Source organism: Mobula hypostoma, chromosome 2 (genome assembly GCF_963921235.1).
Source record: "Mobula hypostoma chromosome 2, sMobHyp1.1, whole genome shotgun sequence".
Lineage (NCBI taxonomy): Eukaryota > Metazoa > Chordata > Chondrichthyes > Myliobatiformes > Myliobatidae > Mobula > Mobula hypostoma.
Window position 1 is genome coordinate 144445432 of NC_086098.1, and position 22364 is coordinate 144467795.

General features: G+C 42.1%; 1 protein-coding gene across 1 annotated transcript in view; it reads left to right on the forward strand.

The window, feature by feature from the left end:
- The window catches only part of LOC134357470 (uncharacterized), a 64751-nt gene that overhangs the window by 41682 nt on the left and 705 nt on the right, over window positions 1–22364 (forward strand). The gene's annotated exons all lie outside the window — the stretch shown is intronic.

The following is a 22364-nucleotide window of genomic DNA, read 5'->3' on the forward strand; positions in this document are numbered from 1 at the left end:
TCTGGTCACCTCACTATAGGAAGGATGTGGAAGCATTGGAAAGGGTACAGAGGAGATTTACCAGGATGCTGCCTGGTTTAGAAAGTATGCATTATGATCAAAGATTAAGGGAGCTAGGGTTTTACTCTTTGGAGAGAAGGAAGATGAGAGGAGACATGATAGAGGTATACAAGATAACAAGAGGAATAAATAGAGTGGATAGCCAGCGCCTCTTCCCCAGGGCACCACTGCTCAATACAAGAGGACATGGCTTTAAGGTAAGGGGTGGGAAGTTCAAGGGGGATATTAGAGGAAGGTTTTTTACTCAGAGAGTGGTTGGTGCGTGGAATGCACTGCCTGAGTCAGTGGTGGAGGCAGATACACTAGTGAAGTTTAAGAGACTACTAGACAGGTATATGGAGGAATCCAAGGTGGGGGCTTATATGGGAGGCAGGGTTTGAGGGTCGGCACAACATTGTGGGCCGAAGGGCCTGTACTGTGCTGTACTATTCTATGTTCTATGTTCTAACCTAGGATTTTTTGTTCTGCCATATATATGAGGAAATTTTTGAATCAACATTATCAAAAAAAGATTTTGGGATAAAAATTGGAACCGATTGAAATACATATAGAAATTTGGGCAAAATAATCATCTTGATAGCATTAATCCGACCAATCAAAGGCAAAGAAATTGGTGACCATTTAGTAAACAAAAGTTTAATCTGATCAATTAAAGGTAAAAAATTAGCTTTAAATAAGTCTTTATACTTTTTCGTAATTATTATCCCTAAATATATAAATGAGTCAGTAACCAATTTAAATGGTAAACGTCCATAAATAGGTACCTGCTTATTTAGGAGAATAGTTCACTCTTATTAAGATTCAATTTGTAGCCAGAAAAATTACTAAATTGAGCCAACAAAGCTAGAACAGCAGGAATTGACTTCTCTGGATTAGAGATGTATAACAGCAAATCATCTGCATATAGTGATAATTTATGTATTTCATTTCCGCGGGTAATACCAAAAATATTGGGCGAGTCACGGATAGCAATTGCTAAAGGTTCAAGGGCGATATTAAATAGTAAAGGACTAAGAGGGCATCCTTGCCTAGTACCACGAAAAAGACGAAAAAGGGGAGATCTTTGATTATTAGTACAAACCGAGGCTACCGGGGAGTAATATAACAATTTAATCCAAGATATAAATGTCAAGCTAAAATTAAATTTCTCAAGCACACTAAATAAATAAGGCCATTCGACTCTGTCAAAGGCTTTCTCAGCATCTAATGAGATAATACATTCCGGGGTAATAAGTGAAAGTGTATAAACGATATTCATTAACCTCCTAATATTAAAGGATGAATAACGATTTTTAATAAATCCGGTTTGATCCATAGATATAACTTGAGGTAATACCTTCTCCAACCTAGTTGCTAAAATTTTTGAATCTACATTCAAAAGAGATATCAGTCTGTATGATGCACAATCAGTAGGATCTTTATTCTTTTTAAGAATTAAGGAGATAGAGGCTTCATAAAATGACTGTGGTAATTTACCTAAACTGATTGCTTCTTTGAATATTCTAGACAACCTTGGAGAGAGAATAGAGGAAAAGAATTTTAAAAATTCCACTGTAAACCTGTCCGGACCGGGTAAATCTTGAATGTAATTCATTACAAGGGTCTTCTTTGGGTTCGGTTTTAGGAACTTCGCTTCCTTTTACTTCCTCTAAATTGTATAAACAAATGAATAATCCAATAGTTAAGCATACTTTATGTATATGGTTTCAATTTCGAAGATTCTTTGGGTTTAATCAATTTATTTTAGCAAGTCCTATTATATCTAATTTCCTTTTTCAACCTTCCATTATGGATCAAGCTTACTTTGATTGGAAAACCAAAGGTATAATATGTTTTCGTGATTTATTTTTGGATAATTGTTTCATGTCTTTTGATCAACTTTCTAATAAATATAACTTACCCAGATCTCACTTTTTTAGATAGCTGCAGATTAGAAACTTTTTAATTACTGTTTCTCCTAATTTTCCACACTCATATCCAATGGATACTTTGGAAAAAATTTTAGATCTAAATCTCTCTCAGAAAAGTGTTGTAGCAATTATTTGTAATATAATTTTGAATTTATGTCCTGATGTTTCCAATAAGATTAAAGCTGATTGGGAAAGAGAATTTAAGATTATTATACCGATCGAAAAATAGAAAAAAAATTCAGTTGGTTAATTCATCCTCTATATGTGCTAAACATGTGTTGATACAGTTTAAAATAGTGCACAGGGCTCATATGTCCAGATATAAACTATCTTGTAATTAATCTTATATTAATCCTATATGTGATAGATGTCATTTTGAGATAGCCTCTTTAACTCACATGTTTTTGTCATGTCCTTTGTTGGAAAAATATTGGAAAGATATTTTTGATATTATTTCAACGGTTTTGAATACAGATTTACAACCTCATCCAATTACTGCTATTTTTGGATTACCAATGATAGACTCAAGTTATTTAATCTCTTCAGCACGCCGGATGATTGCATTTCTTACTTTAATGGCTAGAAGATCCATTTTGCTGAATTGGAAAGAGATTAACCCTCCTACTGTATTTCACTGCTTTTCACAAACTATGTTGTGTTTGAATTTGGAAAAAATTAGAAGTGTGGTTTATGACCCTTCCATTAAATTTGAAAAAACTTGGAGGCCATTCATTCAGCATTTTCATATGATGTAATTTGACCATTTCCAAACTTATTTTATTTCCCTGTACTGCTGGTTGAGAGGAATGGAGTCGTCGACACTAAGGTTTTCTTCTCTTCCATTTTGACGTTGTTAGAATTGCCCAAGTCTTTTAGTTTAGTTGACTAATTCTGTTTAGTTTATTTTTTTTTGGGGTGGGGTCTGTTTTTTTTTCTATTTTTTTTTTCTTTTTCATGATTTTTCTCCAGGTTTTTTTTTGTCCTGTATTATTCATTGTTATCCTACACGATTGGGAGTTTGGTCAACTTATACCATTTGGTCTTATAATTACTCATTTTAAGTACAACAATGTATCTCCAACTATTTGTATTATTGCTATCTTATGTTTATGAAACTAATAAAAAGATTCACGAGAAAGAAATTGGCTTTACAACATTAATTGTGGGTAGCTGGGATATGTGTCTCCAAGAAGCTTTTAGACCATTTGTGTAAAAAGGGCATCTGAGGAAATATATAAGTATGAAATCACCTAAGTGGAAGAAAAAGGGTGTAAATGTAAACTATAGTTCAGGCTGATTAGGAGTGAGGTAAAATAAACATGGGGTGAACCAGCATTCATTTTTCTACCTTCAGTTTCTGCGAAAGACGATTCATCGTCTGCATCATTGTTGTGTCTTTTTAGTTTATAAGAATTGCACCTGTGTTTTGGAAATCCTTTGTGTTTTAGAAACACTTTCTTATTTGGGAATGTTTTATAAGATAGAAATTGTCTGAGTGTTAAGCAATGTTGTTTGGATTTAAACTTGTGCCACTGAAAATAAATGAATTGTGTTTTAAACTACTTCGTTAGCTAGAAATATCTTCCCCTTAATGGGGAGGGTGGGGAACCCACCCCTCAAATAGTGGGTATTAGTGCCTACATTTGGAGAATAAACGGGCCAGTGAATTGGCTTTTGAAGATTGGGTCTTGGTTGTCCGTCGTTTCCGACGATGATGTAAACTTGTGCAGGAGGAGTTTTACAGTGAAAAAGCTTTTGCGCTGGGACAGTTCCACTCTCTCAGCCTCAAAAATCTTGGTCCAATGATACAAAAAATTGTCATGATGGGAGACTTCCTTGGTTGCAGTGTTTGGCCATGACGCCTTCAGCGCCTTGTCATGCCCTTCACTCTCCACGAAGTATTGCAGCACCGCCTTCTTGACCATTGGATCTTGTAGCTGATCTCATCTGCCCAGTCTGCCAGAACTGGTTTCACCTGCTGGGGTAGACATATCCCTATCTCGCCAGGGTTGGAGGTTCCCAGCTACCCTCAGCTGGTTTAGCCCACCTGTAGAAGCAGTGTGCCCGGGTGTGGCCACTGTCACATGCAAACAGTTACTTGGAGCCACAGGTGAGAGCTGGGTGGCAATTGCGGATCAAAGTCGGATGAGCTTCCCCTGAGCGGAGCACAACAAGCCCGCCACCCCTCCTTGAACACCCCAAACACCCAGGAGTATGGGAAGATTGGGTAGTTATAATAATAGTTAGTGAGGGATATTTATATCTGACAAAGCTTAAGGTCTTCATCTGAGTTTGGAATTTCAGTCAGCAAATCCAATACCATTATAGTTGGCACCCAAAGTGGTCACATTATACCATAAGTATAGTTTTGAAAAGAATTATTATTTAGCATAGTCCAACTCCTGGAGCTCTTGACAAGTGCAATGGCACTGTACTTGGTACTATCAAATGACTGACATACTGGTTCTGGTAGTTGCGCAAGTCAATATAATAAGTCTTAATCATGAAAGTCTTAATAATATAGCAGAAGTATTGGATAATACCACAACTGCTTCTCAAATATTTTATTCTTCAAGTACCAAACTCCGCTGTATAACCAACTGGACTTGGACCATCGCAGTTTGTACCAGATTTAGCAATAATCCATGCCCGGAGACAACAAAATGGCCCATTTTTAGATAGAAATGGTAGGGACCATGTCTTTATGTGATAGAACCTGATGACCCATATCTTAATCCTGATCCTTGGGGACATCATGTATTCATTCCAGATACACATAAGGTAGCGCCCACCTCAGCAAACCCTGGAGGTACTAATAAAATCTGGAGAACAGATGCTTGGGAACATGCACTAGAATTACTAAAAAAAGATTGACTATGGCCAGTAAAAGAAGAATCCTGAGACAGGAAGCCATTGCAGCTTCCCCAGTGCAAACTCCCCATCAAGTTTTTGGACCTTTGACTATTCAAAGTTTGCAGGTAGTATGCACACATCTCCAGTTGATGCTGAAGGTATTCTGAAGTAGCTACTTCAGAATGCTGGGAGGTTACGGGCCTTCTGGGCCAGTCATACTCCCCAGCATATTCAGCAATTCTCATTAATGTTATTAGGGCAGCATAGTAATGTAATGGTTAGCACAACATTTTACAGTACTAATTCTTTAAGGAGTTTGTACATTCTCACCATGACTGCATGGGTCTCCCCTGAATTCTCCATTTTGCTCCCACGGTCCAAAGACACACATTTTGGTAGGTTAATTGGTCATTGTAAATGGGGGGTTGCTGGGTGGCACAGCTCAAAGGGCCAAAAGGGCCTAATCCACATTGTATCACAATAATTAATTAACTAATTAATTAAATAGATTTCCCATAGCCTAAATACCACCTTCACACGAGTGTGGAAATCCGTATCAGATGTACGTGGATTTATAAACAAATAAATGTTGGAGATGTATGTGGAGGACTTGGTACTGTATTGAGTAAAATAGTCAAAAGCCAGGGCTTAATAACAGTTTATAAGATTGTAAAAGAAATGGCAAGGGCAGACGGAGATCCAGTTCATTCTGTAATGTTACCCCTTTATCCCAGTGAAAATCTCTGTGCCATTCATCAACACCCAATACATGAATGATTTCAGGTTGTTTAAGAGGTCCTGCACACTGACATGATGGTAGCAGGATTACTGCTCGTTCCCACACGAGGGCAACGTGGTGCCAGCAGAGGCTCCCCCCCTTTTAACTCTAAAGGGAATGTAGGGTCAGAAACAAAGTCATCAAAGCAACTCAAAGGATAACATTCACAGCATCCTACAGCAGCCCCTCAGCAGGGAAGTCTGAACCAACAAACCAAACAAGTTCCCTGGAGACCACCTCCCTAAGGAAGAGATACTCACTCACTTTGATGGCTAGACATCAAATCATGACCATTAGCTTCATCCCTTTTCTTCGCAGAAGAAAGTCTTAGACCAAGATACTCCTGGGACAGAGGGAATATTCAGAGACCCCGTCATTATTCTGGAGAAGAATATGAAGCTGAGCACACACCGTGAGGCCTGTTTCATCCTCCACCCTTTAAGTATACAAATGGACAAAGCACATCCAAAATCTCCACTCCAACCTCTGCAGCTCAGGGAAGGCAAACTGTAAAGAAGGGGAAGGTCAATGGTAATGTAATAGAAACCACACAGGAGAATTTCAGTGACAGCTCTACTCAAAATATTCCAGCTGATGAATAGGATACAGGTAAATCCAGTCTCGTCTTTCCACGTGTCAAAGCTTGTAGTTTATTGGAAAAATTCAACGCTGCTATTTTGATACAGGTACGGACATTTCAATGCTAAATTCTTATATTATTCAGGGCGATAAACTAGCGGAGCCACACACACAAAATGTTGGAGGAACTCAGCAGGGAAGGCAGCATCTATGGAAATGAATAAACAGTCAACATTTTGGGCTGAGACCTGAGGCTGGAAAGAAAGGGGGGAGATATCAGAATAGGAAGGTGTGGGAGGAGGGTAAGGAGTACAAGGTAGGAGGTGAAAAGAGAAGTCAGGTGGTGGGGAGGGGAGGATGAAGTAATAAGCTGGGAGGTGGAAAAGGCAAAGGGCTGGAGAAGAAGATAGCTGTTAGGAGAGTAGAGTTTTAATGGAGCTGGAGTGCTGGACAAAGTAGCCTCCAATCTATGTCAAATCTCACCAATGTAAAGGAGGCTGCGTTGGAAGCACTGGATACAGTGGACGACCCTAACAGATTTTCAGGTGGAGTATTGCCTCACCTGGAAGAACTGGGGCCCGGAATGGAGGTGAGAGAGGAGGTAAATGGACAGGTGTAGCACTTTGGCCACTTGTGGGGATAAATGCCGGGAAGGAGATTGGTGGGGAAAGACAAATGGACAAAGGAATCATGAAGGGAGTGATTTCTGTGGAAAGCAGAGAATGAGTGAGGGGAGGTAAAGATGTGTTTGATGGCAGGGTCCCATTGAAGATGATGATGAAGTTGTGGAGAATTATGATTTGGATATGAAGGTTTATAGGGTGGTAGGTGAGGACAAAAGGAACTCTATCCCTGTTAAGGTGGCAGAAAGATAGGGTGAACGTGGATGTCCAGGAAATGGAGGAGATGCAGGTGAAGGCAGCATTGATGGTGGAGGAAGGGAAACACCATTCTTTGAAGAAGGAAGACATCCCTGATGTCCTGGAATGGAAAGCCTCATCTTGGGACTCGATGCATTGGAGTTGAAGGAGCTGAGAAAAAGGAATAGCATTTTTACAGGAGGCAGAGTGGGATGAGGTATAGTCAAGATAGCTGTGGGAATCAGTTGGTTTATAAAAGATATTGGTAGATAGTGCATCTCCATTGATAGGACAAACTGTGGCAGCTAACAGGAAAATTATAATTGTGTGCATACATCGAAATGCACAAGAGTGCCCAATTTATAAAGCTCTCATACGGATATATGGGATTAAAGGTTTTACACTAGCTTGCTCGAGATTGTAACAAACTAGCACATACTGTACAACAGAAACTTCCTGTTGGATACATACTAAACTGAACAACCAATGCAACTACACCAAATGAATGAAATGCACCTACATATTCAGAAACAGCTTAACTGTCATCAGGATAAAACAATTAGAGCAAAATTGAAACATATTTTGTGCAAATATTTCAACCACATACATTAATATCTTAACCAGGAATAATGGTATATTCCAAAACATTGAGGAAAGTAATCCCTGCAGGAAACTGTAAACTCCCTTGAAAAACAGTGTTTTGAGAAAGAACCTTCTCGGTTTACCTTGCCCATGTACTTCATAGCCAAATCTGATGGGTGATGGTGATTACATTGTCCTGAATAAACACAGAAATTAATTCAGTCCAGCAACAGACATTACTACAAATACTGACTCCTATAAGTATAAAACCTGCATAGATCTAGCTGATGGCTTCTGGTCACACCCACTTTCTGAAAGTAACAGACAGAGGCTATGTAATTAATATTAAAAAATCTCAACTCTCATACAGAAATATATTTCCTAGGTATGACAATTACCAGTCAGGGACATAGTTTAGCCCCTGAATTTAGACTGAAGGTCACTCAGATGGGTTATCCAAAGACTCTCAAAAGCCTCAAAACCCTTCTCATATTGAATTATGTTCGAACTTTCATACCTGACAATGCTCAGTTGTTAAAACTGTTATACGATCTCTGCTGAACACCACTGGTCACTGAGCTCGAGGCAGAGTACTCTCAGTCTAGAACCACCCCATGCATTCTATAGGCAAGCCAATTCTGAATGCACACAGTCAAATTTCCCTGGATCCCATGCCTTCCTGAATTCCTGAATGAATGGGGTTCATAGGGATCCTCACCAAGATAAAATCCATATGCACCACATCCCCAGCTCAACCAATGTGCTTTATCACATCCTTGAAGAATTCAATCAGGCTTGTGAGGTATGATCTGCCCCTACAAAACCTTGATGACAATCCACAATGATACTTTGCTTCTCCAAATGTTCATAAATCCTGTCTCCAACAATCTTCTCCAATAATTTGACCACCACTGAGGTAAGACTTGCTGGTCTATAACCTACTCCCTTTTTTTTGAAAAAAAGAAATAACATTTGCCGCTCTCCAATCATCTGGTACCGCTCCCTTGTCATAGTGAGGAAGCAGAGACCATCGCCAAGTATACAGCAGTCTCTCACCTTGCTTCCCAATGTAACATGGGGTGTGTCCCATCCAGCTCCAGGGACTTAACTAGCCTAATGTTGTTTTAAAGGCTCCAGCACATTCTCTTTCTTAATGTCATCATGTTCTGGTGTATCAGCCTGTTTATGCTGTCCTCACAATTATCAAATTCCCTCTCACTGGTAAATAGTGAACAGAAGTATTCATTGTGGACCTCCTTCAACTCCAGGCATATGTTTCCTCTTATATCCCTAATCAATCTTACCCTAAACCTTAAGGAAGCTTCCTAAACCTTAAGTAAAGTTTGTTCTTCCTCTTGACTAGATGTTTCACATTTCTTGTCAAGCGTTTTTCCTTCACCCTGCCTCATTGGGACAAATCGACCAGAATCCCTTTCTGCTGCTGTGATACTATCTCTGATTAGTAATGCCAGTCCCTCACCTCTATTAATGCCCTTCCTGTCATTTTTGAAGCATCTATCCCTGGAACATCCAGCAACCATTCCTGCCCTTGTGACAGCCAAGTCTCTGTAATGGTCAAAATGTCATAGATTCATGTGCACTTCCGTGCTCTAAGTTCATCACCCTTGTTTCTTATACTTCCTACATTGAAATAGACACACTTCAACTCATCCCACTGAATACAATTTTGCCCTACCAACTGCCTGTCTTCCCTCACAGTCTCTCTAGACATTTCATTTACTTCTACACCAATTGCCCCCTCCACTGACCTGCAGTGACTATAAAAAGTATTCACCACCCCCGCCCCCCACTTTGGAAGTTTTCATGTTATGTTGTTTTACAACTTTGAATCACAGTGGGTTTAATTTGGCTTTTTTTGACACTGATCAACAGAAAAAGACTCTTTTGTGTCAAAGTGAAAACAGATCTCTACAAAGTGATCTAAATTAATTACAAATATAAACCACAGAACTCTGCCGTCTTCATCAGGGATGATGCCTAGGCACGTCAAAGCAGAAACCTGTTTGGTTGAAGATTAACCAATCAAGAGGGACAGAAGATGCGGGTATATATACCACTGGACTAGACATGTCTAGGCATCATCTCTGATGAAGATGGCAGAGTTTGTCATCGGTTTGTTTATCGGTAAAAATTGATACTTGCACCCGGCTGCAAGCCCAAGAAGAGTTTATTCATCATATACACCGGGAAAGCACTAGATCCTTTCTTTTATTCAGATAACTTCAAAGAACTGATTGTGGACTTCAGAAAGGGTAAGATGAGGGAACACACACTAGTTCTCATGGAGGGATCAATAGTGGAAAGAGTGAGCAATTTCAAGTTACAGGGTGTCAACATCTCTGAGGATCTATCCTGGACCCAACATATTGATGCACTTACAAGGAAGGCATGGCATCAGCTATACCTCATTAAGAATCTGAGGAGACTTAGTGTATCACCAAAGATACTCACAAATTTCTACGAATTAACCATGGTGAGCATTCTAACTGAATGCATCACCTTCTGGTATGGGGAGGGCAGGGGTGGTGGGGAACGAAATACACTGCACAGAGTTGTAAACTTAGTTCCATCATGGACATTAGCTTCCGTAGCCCATGATGGAACTAAGTTCATTTTCAAGGAACAATTCCTCAAAAAGGCAGCATCCATCATTAAGGACCCCCGTCACCCAGGTCATGCCTTGTTCTCACTGCTACCGCCAGGAAGGAGGTACAGAAGCCTGAAGACACACATTCAGTGATTCAGGAACAGCTTCTTCCCCTCTGCTATCTGATTTCTGATTTCTGAATGGACATAGAACCCATGAACACTACCTCACTACTTTTTTATTTTAATATTTGCACTACTTATTTAATATAACTATTCAATAGAACATAGAAAACCTACAGCATAATACAGGCCCTTTGGCCCGCAAAGCTGTGCCGAACATGTCCCTACCTTAGAACTACCTAGGCTTTACCCATAACCCTCTATTTTTCTAAGCTCCATGTAGCCACCAGAAGTCTCTTAAAAGACCCTATCATTTCCACCTCCACCACTCCCGCTGGCAGCCCACTCCACACACTCACCACTCTCTGCATAAAAAACTTACCGCTGACAACTCCTCTGTACCTACTTCCAAGCACCTTAAAACTCTGCCCTCTCGTGCTAGCCATTTCAGCCCTGGGGAAAAGTCTCTGACTATCCACACAATCAATGCCTCTCATTATTTTGTACACCTCTATCAGGTCACCTCTCATCCTCCATCGCTCCAAGGAGAAAAGGCTGAGTTCACTCAACCTATTCTCATAAGGCATGCTCCCCAATCCAGGCAACATCCTTGTAAGTTTCCTCTGCATCCTTTCTATGGTTTCCACATCCTTCCTATAGTGAAGCAACCAGAATTGAGCACAGTACCTCAAGTGGGGTCTGACCAGGGTTCTATAGAGCTGCAACATTACCTCTTGGCTCTTAAACTCAATCCCATGATTGATGAAGGCCAATGCACCGTATGCCTTCTTAACCACAGAGTCAACCTGCACAACAGCTTTGAGCATCCTATGGACTCAGACCCCAAGATCCCTCTGATCCTCCACACGGCCAAGAGTCTTACCATTAATGCTAAATTCTGCCATCATATTTGACCTACCAAACTGAACCACCTCACACTTATCTGGGTTGAACTCCATCTGCCACTTCTCAGCTGAGTTTTGCAACCTATCAATGTCCCGCTGTAACCTTTGACAGCCCTCCACACTATCCACAACACCCCCAACCTTTGTGTCATCAGCAAATTTACTAACCCATCCCTCCACTTCCTCATCCAGGTCAATTATAAAAATCACAAAGAGTAGGGGTCCCAGAACAGATCCCTGAGGCACACCATTGGTCACCAACCTCCATGCAGAAAATGACCCATCTACAACCACTTGCCTTCTGTGGGCAAGCCAGTTCTGAATCCACAAAGCAATGTCCCCTTGGATCCCATGCCTCCTTACTTTCTCAATAAGCCTTGCATGGGGTACCTTGTCAAATGCCTTGCTGAAATCCATATACACTACATATACGGCTCTACCCTCATCAATGTGTTCAGTCACATCCTCAAAAAATTTAGTCAGGCTCATAAGGCACGACCTGACTTTGACAAAGCCATGCTGACTATTCCTAATCATATTATGCCTCTCTAAATAGAGCTGCCCTGCCATTTTGCTCTGGTGGGTGTCGCTGCTGAGGCTGGCCGTGTGCATGCGTCGGGCTGTTGCGTCCCAATTTCCATGATAGCGGATTGGCTCTTGGGTGGAAGGAAGCCTGTCGATTTTGGCGAGTGAGAAATTTTATACGAATATATAACCCTGAACTTTGCCTGTATTCTGTAAGTTAGCGCATTTTAATTCAATTTAGCCAAAAAAAGTGTTGCTGTAATGCACCGTTTGCGCTAATTGAAGGTCGCAGACAGACAGACAGAGCATGAGAGTTTTAGTAGTATATAGATTATATCAATAAGTTTGAAAAACGACAGAGAAAACTTCCAATGATATTGCCGGGACATGAGGGTTGTGAGTTATAGGGAAATGGTAAAAGCAAACAGGCATTTTCCACTGAAGTTGGGTGAAACTAGAACCATAGGTCATTGGTCATATAATGATTTGAGCCCAGACCTTGAGGAACACCACTCGCCCCAGCAGCCAAACAGAAAAGGCTCCCTTTATTCCCACTCTTTGCCTTCTTTTTGTCAGCCAGTCATCTCTCTTCTAGCTCTTCCTTATGCTCCTTCCTCACTACCCTATAACTCTCAAGAGCCCTGTCTGAAATTTACTTCCTAATCATCAAATGTGCTTCTTTCATTTTCTTGTGCATTCCACCTCTCTTGTCAACTGTAGTTCCTTTCACCTACCATCCTTTCCCTGGGAATTTCCTCGAGTAAACGGGTGGACTACTCTCATAATCTTATAGACTTCTTTCAGTTCTTCCCTCGAACTTCACCACACCAGAAAAGTACTGTCCAACTCTCTTTACAGCTCACACACTCTATTCTAGGCACCATCCTGGTAAATCTCTATTGCACCCTCTTCAAACCATACAGCACAGGTCAGACCATTTGGCTCATGATATTCTGCTGATTCTGGTGCCAATTTATATTAAATATCCTCTTCCTGTTCATCATCTTTTTCGCTCCATTCTCTTCTTACTCATGTGCCTATCTAAAAGCCTCTATCTAAACTGCCTAGCAACCCATTCCAACAACTATCATGCTCTGCCTAGAAAAAATGCCCCACAGGTATCTTTTAAACCACCCCTGCCTTACCTTGAAAACTCATCCTCTGGTGTTTGACATTTCCACACTGGAGAAAAGATTCTAGCTGTCTCATACTTTTAAAAGCATTTATCAGGTCTCCCCTCTGCCTCCGATGCTTCAGGGACAATAATCCAAGTCTGTCCGAACTGCCTTCATTGTTCATACCCTCTAATCTAGGCAGCATCCCAGTAAACCTGCATTTTTCCGTCCTCTGTACAATGGGGTGACCAGAACTGTGTACAATACTCCAAGTGCGCTCTAACTAAAGTTGCAGTTAGCTGCAGCATTGCAGGATCTGGGAATATAGGTCTGGGAATATAGATCCTTAATTCGCTGAAGATTGGCCTTCATAAATCAAAGTATTGAGTACAGGAGATGGGATGTTGTGTTTAAATTGTATAAGGCACTGGTGAGGCCTGGTTTGGAGGATTGTGTGCAGTTTTGATAACCTACCTACAGGAAAGGTGTAGATCAGGTTGAAAGAGCGCAGATAAAATTGACAAGGATGTCGCCGGGTCTGGAGGACCTGAGTTATCGGGAAAGATTGAACAGGTTCCGACTTTATTCCCTGGAACATAGAAGACTGAGAGGAGATTTGTTAGAGGTATACAAAATTATGAGGGATAGAGATAGGGTAAACGCAAGCAGGCTTTCTCCACTGAGGTTAGGTGGATGAACACGAGGGTAAACTTCTTCACTCGGAGTGGCGTGAGAGTGCAAGTGGTGCATGCAAGCTCGATTTCAATGTTCAGCACAATTTAGACAGGTAGATGGATGGTAGGGGTCCCCGGTGCAGGTCGATGGAAGTAGGCAATTTAAATGGTTTTAGCATGGACTAGATGGGCAGAATGGTCTGTTTCTATGACTCTATGACTTCCTAACTCCTATATTCATCATCCCTTCTGACATGCAATATGCCTTCATTACCACATTATCCACCTGTGTAGCCACTTTCAGTGCACTATGGACTTGGGCCCAAGATGCCCCTGTACTTCAGTGCTATTAAAGGGGTCTACCATTAACTATATACTTTCTCCTTGATGATGGTTGTTGAAAGGCTCGAGAGTGTGGGTGTGGAGTCTAAGACTGGAGGATACAGCCTCAGAATAGAGGGGTGTTCTTTTAGAAGGGAGATGAGGAGGAATTTCTTTAGCCAAAGAGTGGTGAATCTGTGGAATTCATTCCCACAGGTGGCTGTGGAGGCCAAGTCATTGGGTTTCTTTAAGGGATCCCCAGTAGTTAGGTCTCTGGCACTAATTCTGCTTCTGTGGTTCAGGAGGGAAGGGAGAAGAAGAGGCCGGCTGCAGTGATGGAGGATTCATTGGCTGGGGCAACAGGGGATTCTGTGCCTGAGTACGAGATTCCAGGAAGCTATGTTGCCTTCCAGGTGCCAAGGTCAGGGACATGTTAGATTGAACCCGTGGCATTCTTAAGTGTGAGGGTGAGCAGGCAGATATCGTAGTACAAGTCATTATCAATGACACAGGTAGGAACAGTGGTGAGGCCCTGCAAAGTGAGTTCCAAGAGTTAATTTAAAGGAACGTTGTAACCTCAGGACTGCCACCCGTGCCACATGCTGATAACCTGCCAACCGGGATGTCTTTGGACTGTAAGAGGAAACCGGAGCAGCCGAGGAAACCCCCACGGTCACAGGAAGGATGTACAGACTCCTTACAGGCGGACAGAAGCCACAGGGAGGTGGTCACCCCTGGGTTACAGCAGGCAGGTAACTGGGTGACTGTCAGGAGAAGGAAGGGGAAATATGCAGCCAAGTCAGAGTGCCCCTATGACCATTCCCTATGCCACTTTGGATATTGTTGAGGGGGTAACCACAGTGATCAGGTCTCTGGTACTGAATATGGTGCTGTGGCTCAGAAGTGAAGAAGCAGAGATAGGAGATTCCATTGTCAGAGGAATAGAGTTAAGATCCTGTAGATGTGATAGTGACACCCGGTTGGTATGTTGCCATGCAGGCGCCAAGGTCAGGGTTGTCTTGGATCGGATCCATGGCATTCTCAAGGGCGAGGATGAGCAGCCAGAAGTCTTGGTACATATTGGCACCAATGACATAGGTAGGAAAGGTGAGGAAATCCTGATGAGAGATCTTACGGGAGCTAGGTAGAAAGCTGGAAAGCAGGACTTCCAGGGAAGTAATCTCCGGATTGCTGCCTGTATCACACACCAGTGAGGGTAAAGAATAGGACGATTTTGCAGATGAATGCATGGCTGAGAAACTGGTGCAGTGGGCAAAGTTCAGATTTCTGGATCATTGGGATCTCTTCTGGGAAAGGTATGACCTGTACGAAAGGAACAGGTTACACTCGAACCTGAGGGGGGACCAATATCCTTGCGGGCAGGTTTACTGAAGCTGTTCAGCAGGGTTTAATCTAATTTGGCGCAGGATGGGCACTGGAGTGATCGGGCTGAGAACAGGGTAGTTGGTTTACAAGCAGAGGCAGTATATAGTGAGGCTGCCGCCAAGGAGAGGCTAATGATAGGGCAAAGGTGCAGTCAATGGGATGAGTTGTATTGTCAAAGAAGGATAAAATCGAATAGGGTGATGAATACGGAACTGAAGGCGTTATATTTGAATGCACATAGTAAATGGAATAAGGTAGATGAACTTGTAGCACAGTTACAGATTGGCATGTAAGAGGTTGTGAGCATCACTGAATCATAGCCGAAAGAACATTATCGCTAACGTCCAAAGATACACATTGTATCGGAAGGACAGACAGGTAGGCGGAGGGATTGGGGTGGCTCTGTTGGCAAAAAATTAAATCAAGTCATTAGAAAGAGGTGACATGGGATCAGGAGGTGTAGAATCGTTGTAGGTAGCGCTAAGCAACTGCAAGGATAAAAAGACCCAGATGGGAGTCCTCCTCTGAACAGTAGGAAAGATGTGGGCTACAAGTCACAATGGGAGATAGAAAGTGCATGTCGAAAGGGCACTATTACAATAGTCATAGGGGATTCCAGTATGCAGGTAGAATGGGAAAATCAGGTTGGTGCTGGGTACCAAGAGGGGAATTTGTAGAGTGCCTTTGAGATGGCTTTTTAGAGCAGCCCATAGCTGAGCCCGCTGGAGGATCAGGTACTCTGGATTGGGTTGTGGAACAAACTGGAATTGATTAGAGCTTAAAGTAAAGGAACCCCTAAGGAAAAGTAATCATTACATGACAGAATTCACCCTTGGTACATAGAAGATTGAGCAAAGATTTAAAAGAGGTATGCAAAATTACGAGGGATACAGACAGGGTAAATGCAAGCAGGCACTTTACACTGAGGTTAGGTCAGCATACAACTAGAGGTCATGGGTTAAGGGCGAGGTGTGAGAAGTTTAGGGGGAACACGAGAGGAAACTTTTTCACTCAGAGGGTCATAAGAGTGTGAGAGTATGAATGAGCAGCCAGTGCAAGTGGTGCATGCAAGCTTGACTTCAAAATTTAAGAGAGGCTTGGAGGTATATACAGTAGATGGTAGGATTTGGAGGGATATAGTCCAGGTGCAGGTCAATGGGACTAGGCAGTTTAAATGATTTGGCACAGACTAGAAGCTCCAAAGGGCCTATGTTAGTGCTGCACATTTCTATGACTCTGTGACTCTAATTGATTAGGGAGCTTAAGGTAAAAGAACACTTAGGAGGAAGTGATTATACAATGACAGAATTTGCACTGCAGTTTAAGAGGGAGAAGCTAACGTCAGATGTTTCAGTACTACAGTGAAGTAAAGGGAATTATGGAGGCATGAGAGAGGAGCTGGCCAAAGTTGATTGGAAATGTACACTAGTAGTGATGATGGCAGAGCAGCAAATGCTAGAGTTTCTGGTAGAAGTTCAGATGGCGAAGGATAGATGCATCACAAAGTTGAAGAAGTATTCTAAAGGGAGGATGAGGCAACTGTGGTAGACAAGGGAAGTTAAGGAGGGTATAAAAGCAAAAATGGGCAAATATAATATAGCAAAAATCTGTGTGAAGTTAGAGGACAGGAAACCTTTAAAAAAAAACAACAGAAGGCAACTAACCTCCAAAAGGACCACAATCTTGTCGTGGTTTGGAGGCTTGCATGCCTCAGTGACCTGAAGAGCTATATTGGCTAGAGTCAGGGCCTTGTGCTATGGCTCTTGGTAGGGTCACCCATGCCAAACAGGTCAAAGGGTAGAGGCCAGATTAAGAGAGGTCCACCAATCTTCCAAATATGGGGGTTCAACTCAAGGCAGATAACCCAGACTGCTTAAAAAATTGTTATGGAAACAACAATGAAGTATCCTTTTACATCTATGTGCAACAGTATGGACAGACAGAGATGGAGAACCTTCATTGTTGTCCTAAACTCCAGTGGCGTAATGGGCAGTAAGATAAGAAAGCAACTAAAAAAGCTATAAGATGAGAAAATATGAAATATGAGGGTAAACTAGTCAATGATATAAAAGAGGATACCAAAAGTTTTTCAGATTTATGAAGAGTAAAAGAGAGGCAAAAATGGATATCAGCTGTTGGAAAATCTCACTAGAGCGGTAGTACTGTGGGACAAAGAAATGGTGGACAAACTTAATAGTTATTTTGCACCAGTCTTCACTGTGGAAGACACTAGAAGTATGCCAGAAATTTGAGACTGTTGGGGGCAAAAGTGGGTGTAGTTGCAATTACTAAGGAGGTGTTTGGGAAGCTGAAAGATCTAAAGGTAGATAAGTCACCTGGACCAGGTGAACTACACCATAGGGTTCTGAAAGAGGTAGCTGAAGAGATTTTGGAGGCCTTAATAACGATCTTTCAAGAATCTGCTAGATTCTGGAATGGTTCTGGATGACTGGAAAAAATGAAAATGTCACCCATTCTTTAAGAAGGGAAGCAGGCAGAAAAAAGGAAATGATATGCCATTTAGTCTGACCTCAGCGGATGGGAAGATGTTGGGGTCAATTATTAAGGATGTGGTTTGGAGTACTTGAAGGTACAGGATAAAATAAGCCAAAATCAAATTGGTGGTGCGGTTCCCAGCAGGCCACACACGAATGCACACATGCGATCCAGGTTGTCATTCCACCAACTGAACTTTGGAGGGCAGCAATGACAGGAGCTGCCAGCCCCTAACAGAGCATAGATGCCACGCTACACAACCCCTGGTGTCTCCTCTCCTGAACTGTAGCACTACATCCAAGGCCACGCAGCTCCCCCATCTCTGTCACGCCAAACAAACAAGAGAAACGGGCATGCAGTATTTTATATCATTAATGTCCAACAGGGTCTTGTGATCACAAGAGAAATGTCCTAAGCAAACACCCACTGTTACACTGCACACCTCCTTTGTACACCAATTCCTGTAGCAGCAGTAACGCGAACTGCATCAGATCCAGCTCCTCCACCAACAGGCAGATTATTGACGGGGTGGGCCTGAAGTATCCAAGGTTCTTAAAGTCCAGAATTGTCTTCCAATTGTGAAAAAGGACAAAAACACCTCTGGTTGGACTCCAAGAAGTCACTGTGTCTAAATGCGCTGCCGTCTTACCAGAAGTGATGTGTTTGGGGTCACGTTTGTAAATGTAATGAAGATAGGTGTAAGGAATCAGGGGGTCTGTAGAAGGACTTAGACAGATTAGGAGAATGGGCAAAGAAGTGGCAGATGGAATATAGTGCAGGGAAGTGTAGGGTCATGCACTTTGGCAGAAGGAATAAAGGCATAGACTATTTGCTAAATGGGGAAGAAACTAAAAATTCAGCTGTATGAAGGGGCTTGGGAGTCCTTGTGCAGCATTCCCTAAAGGTTAACTTGCAGGTTGGTAAGGAAAGCATTCATTTCCAGAGAACTAGAATAGAATAGAAAAGCAAAAACGTAATGCTGAGGCATTGATCAGACCACATTTGGAGTATTGTGAGCAGTTTTGGGCCCCTGCATAGAGGTTCACAAGAATGATTCCAGGAATGAAAGGGTTAATGTATGAGGAGCATTTGATGGCTCTTCTGTCCTCACTGGAGTTTAGGGCAATGAGGAAAAATCTCATGGAGAGGCCCAGATAGAGTGGATATATAGAGGATGTTTCCTCTAGTGGGGGAGACCAGAGGGAGCAGACTCAGTGGAGGGACATCCACTTTGAACAGAGATGAAGAGAATTTATTTAGCCAGATGATAATGAATCTGTGGAATTCATCGCTACAGATGGCTGTGGAGGCCAAGTCATTGGGTATATTTAAAGCAGGGGTTGATAAGCTGATAGTCAGGGTGTCAAAGTTTACGATGAGAAGGCAGATGAATGGGGTTGAGAAGGATAAGAAATCAGCCAGGATGGCCTAATTCTGCTCTATGTCATATGGCTTTAGAGATGGATCCGAGAAGTAAGATGGGGTTGATAACATTTTGAGGTTCTACTATAATAGGTCCTCTAAGAGTCACTGGGAATTAGAAAAGCAAATATGCAACAAGAGTTCAAAACACTAGCTTTTTCATGGTCATCGTCATCATTATCATCATCGTCAAGTGCTGTGTTGTATGGTGTAAGTGATCATAGTACATGACCTGGCAAATTTTCTTCAGAAGTGGTTTGCCATTGCCGCCTTCTGGGCAGTGTCTTTACATGACGGGTAACCCCAGCCATGATCGATACTCTCCAGAGACTGCCTGCCTGGAATCAGTGATCGCATAACCAGGACTTGTGACATGCACCAGTTGCTCATCCGATCATCCACCACCTGCTCCCATGGCTTCATGTGACCCTGATCATGGAGAAGGGGTGGGGCTGAGCAGGTGCTATACCTTGCCCAAGGGTGACCTGCAGAGGGAAGGACTGCCTTACACCTCCTTTGGTAAAGACTCATCTCCACCCTGCCAACCATTTGTCATAGTGGGGGATCTTAATTTTCCTAACATGGAGTGGGACTTGCCATACTATTAAGGAGTTAGATAGGGCGTAGTATGAGTGTATTCAGGAAAGTTTCCTTAGACAAAATGTAGAGGGTCATACCAGAAGGAGGGGAAAGCTCGAGCTATGCTTGTGTAATAGGGTGGGATAGGTGACTGAATGGATAATGGGAGAGCTCTTAGAGGGAATCAGCCACAATTCAGTTAGTTTTAAACTATTTGTGGAAAGGGACGGTAATACTCCCCAGGTTTAAATTCCAAATGGGGGATAACCAAGAGGGAGGTGCTTTTGGATGCAGGCACCTCTCGCGGCGGCCAAACAAAGGTGCTTTTTAAAAAATCTTTTTAAAACATTTATTTTTACAATTGCTGGACATTAAGAAGTTAAGGTACTGCAGGTCGACCCCATCAGTGAGCTACTTGTTGGGGGAGGAGCTGGACCTGGTGCGGATTGTGTTACTGCTTGGTACAACAGAGTCAATGTGTGAAGGCAGTGTGTGTGGTCTAACAGCAAATGATTGTCCCAGATGTTTCTCTTGCAAGACCCTGTTGGACATTGATAATATAAAATGGTGCAAATCTGTTTCCCTTGTTTATTGTGAGACAGACGGTGGGAGAGTTGCCTGGCAAGGACTTGGCCTCAAGCTATGGGCTTGCCTGTTACAACAGTCCAGGAGAGGGATCATCAGAGGCAGTGTAGCATGGTGTTCATGCTGGGTTGGAAGCTGGCCCCTTGTGCTGGTGCTGCCCTCCAGTGTTCGATTAATGGAATGACAAGCTGGATTGCATTCGTATATTTGTCTACGGACTATTGAGAACTACTTGTTCTTGTCGATAACACATATGCACTATCAATTTACAGGACATGTCACTTAGGAACTTGGGCTGTATATTTTTTGTGTAACTGCTATCTTATATGTGCTGTATATGTGCCTTGATCTGTGTGTGTCTGTCAGTACTGTGTTTTGCATCACGGGCCCAGTGGGACGCTGTTTCGTTTGGCTGTATTTATGGATGGTTGAATGCTAATTAAAATGAATTTGAGCTAAATTAGGGCAAGGCAAATTTTGGCAGTATGATACAGGATCTTCCAAAGGATGTTATGAGGAGGGCAAAGGGATCACAGGCAAGTAGGAGGATGTTAAAGGGGAGTTAGAGAGAGCTCAAGGTTTACCTGTGCCATTACAGTGAAAGACAAAGCTGATAGGAATAGAGATTCCTGGTTAATTTTGGATGCTGAGGCTCTTGACAGGCAAAAAGAGGGGTCAAGAGTCAGGAACAGGCAACTGGGATCAAGGAAATCCCTGGAGGAACGTACAGGTGCAGATGCTTACTCAAGAATGAAATCAGGAAACCAAAAAAGACATGAGATAGCTTTGACAGTAGAATCCAAAGAGATTTGGTAAGTAAGTTAAAGGAGGATAGTAATTCAAGAGAGAATAGGGCCAAAGTGGATGTGATGGAGAGCACTCTGTAACATGCGCATTTACACACACAAACACTGCCTTATCATTCTGCTGTCGTGAGCTGAGTGTGCACACTTCCTGATTTATTCGACTAATGGGTCCTTGAGGGTTTGGTTTTATGGTGCCTTTCCGACCATACATGGTGGAATATTCAATTTCTTTAGTAATGGTGATGTGTAAATATGTATATACTGTTTGTAAGTTGAATTTAGGCTACATACTTCTGTTTATTCTGTAATGTGATTGTAAACTACATTATGGGATGAATCACAGTCTATGTGTGGTTTTAAGTTAACTTTCTGGGCAATTAGAAATGGTATACCCTGGTGCCTAAAAAAAAGCAGAGTGGAGAGATTGAGCTGCCAGGAGTTTACACTGGTCTAATAGTATGGAGCAATTTATTGTTTTCTAGCAGAAATCATTTTGTAAAATTGGCATTTTTCTTTTCACTATTTTCACAAATTTTTGTAAGTTTGTTATTAGATGCACTGAATAAAAACCCTTGCATGAAAATGATAAGTGACTCCAGCCATTTTTTTTCCTTCTTTGGGTTGAAACCCACCCATCGTAACAATAGACATCTTTGGATGAAGCCATAAGAAATGGGCAAGGTCCTTTATGAATATTTCTCCTCTGTTTCGACTGTCGAGAAAGACATGAAGACTTCACAACTAGGAAAAGTAAATGGGAAGGTCTTGGGGATTGTCTCCATTCGAGTAGAGTAGGTACTAAATGTTTTAAAAGTTGCTAAGGTAGTTAAATCTCCAAGACCCACCAGCTATATCAAAGAGGATTGGGAAATTACTGGAGAAATTACAAAGAAATTACTGGAGCACTGGCTGAAGTATTTGTATCATCATTGGCCAAGGGTGAGGTTCTGATAGACTGATAGGTAGCTAATGCTAACTCCTTATTTCAGAAGTGCAGCAAAGAAAAAGCTGGGCACTATAGAACAATGTATAATACTTGTGGTAGGTGAGGTACTGGAGAGGATTCTGAGGGATGAAAAGATGGGTTAATAAGCATGGCATGGTGTGGGGGAGATCAATCTTATGAACCTGATGAAGAAAGCTGATGAGGGTGAGGCAGTAGATCTTTGATAAGGTTCTACATGGTAGACTGCTCTGA